The sequence below is a fragment of the Apteryx rowi genome, unplaced genomic scaffold (genome assembly GCF_003343035.1).
Source record: "Apteryx rowi isolate R43461 unplaced genomic scaffold, aptRow1 scaffold_2276, whole genome shotgun sequence".
In the NCBI taxonomy this organism is placed as follows: Eukaryota; Metazoa; Chordata; class Aves; order Apterygiformes; family Apterygidae; genus Apteryx; species Apteryx rowi.
This window is the reverse complement of record NW_020448615.1, coordinates 4,216-5,305: the sequence shown is the minus strand read 5'-3', so window position 1 is coordinate 5,305 and position 1,090 is coordinate 4,216. Positions and strand designations below refer to the sequence as shown.

The following is a 1,090-nucleotide window of genomic DNA, read 5'->3' as shown; positions in this document are numbered from 1 at the left end:
GGCCCGGCGCGCCGCCGAGCCCCCCGGCACCGCTGCCGCCGCCGCGGACTTGGGAGACGGGGAGCCGCCGGGGCCGGCTGCCGCCGCTGCTTTGCCATAGGGCGTCCCGGGGGAGGAATAAAGGTGGTCGGAAGAAGCTGCTGATGGGATGTGGCCCCTGCACCGGGGGACGTCCCCGGGGCGCCGGGATGCGGGGGGTGCTGCTGCGCATCCGTCCCGCTTGGTCTCCGTGCCATCCTGTCCCCGTCCCAGCCAGTTCCCATCCTGTCCGGTCTGCATCCCAGCCAGTCCCAATCCCGGCCGGTCCCCATCCCCACTGGTCCCTGGCCAGTCTTCATCCCAGCTGGTCCCAATCCCAGCCAGTCCCTGTCCCAACTGGTTTCCGTCCCATCCAATCCCAATCCCAGCCGGTCCCTGTCCCCTCCGATTCCCATCCTAGCTGGTCCCTGTCCGAAACAGTCCCCATCCCATCTGGTTCCCTGTCCCAGCCGGTTCCCATCCCGTCCTCCCCGTTCCTCAGTGTCCGGCTGGGCACAGGGAACCTGGTCCTTCTCTCCGCCCCGGCGGCAGCAGCCCGCGGGCATCTGGGACCTGGAGCAGAGAGCGGATTTGGGACAAGCCCAGAGCAGGTCCCCCCCCCCAACAGGGATCTTGCCCCATGGGACGAGGGCGGTGGGGGCACCCTGGGGGGGCTCCCTTGGAGCTGCCTCCTCCCAGGGACCCCTTGGGGCCCCTGGGCTGGGTCCGAAGGGGACAGTGTGGGGGGGGAGGGGCTGGCACCAGTGCATGGGGGTCCCAGGGGGGACAAGGGGGTCCTGGGGGGGGGCCCAAAGGACGCTCTGGGGTCCTGTCCCTGCGGGTATTGAGGTTCGAGGGGCTTCACCGTGGGGGGGGCAGTGAGGACACCCCAGGAACCTGCCCCTGCCCTTCGGTATTGGGGTGCAGACCCCCCCCAGAGCCCACACTGCTGGGGTACCGACCCCCCCCCTCCTGGAACCGGGGTACCAACCCCCTCCCGTAAACCCCCCCCGGTACCGGTGCACTGGGCCCTCCCCCCCGGTATCACCCCCGTACCCCAACCCAGGCCTCC

At 70.6% G+C, this 1,090-nt stretch overlaps 1 protein-coding gene across 1 annotated transcript in view; it reads left to right on the top strand.

Annotated features, from left to right (window-relative positions):
• The window catches only part of LOC112965918 (CLOCK-interacting pacemaker-like), a 9,506-nt gene that overhangs the window by 7,621 nt on the left and 795 nt on the right, over positions 1–1,090 (top strand). The gene's annotated exons all lie outside the window — the stretch shown is intronic.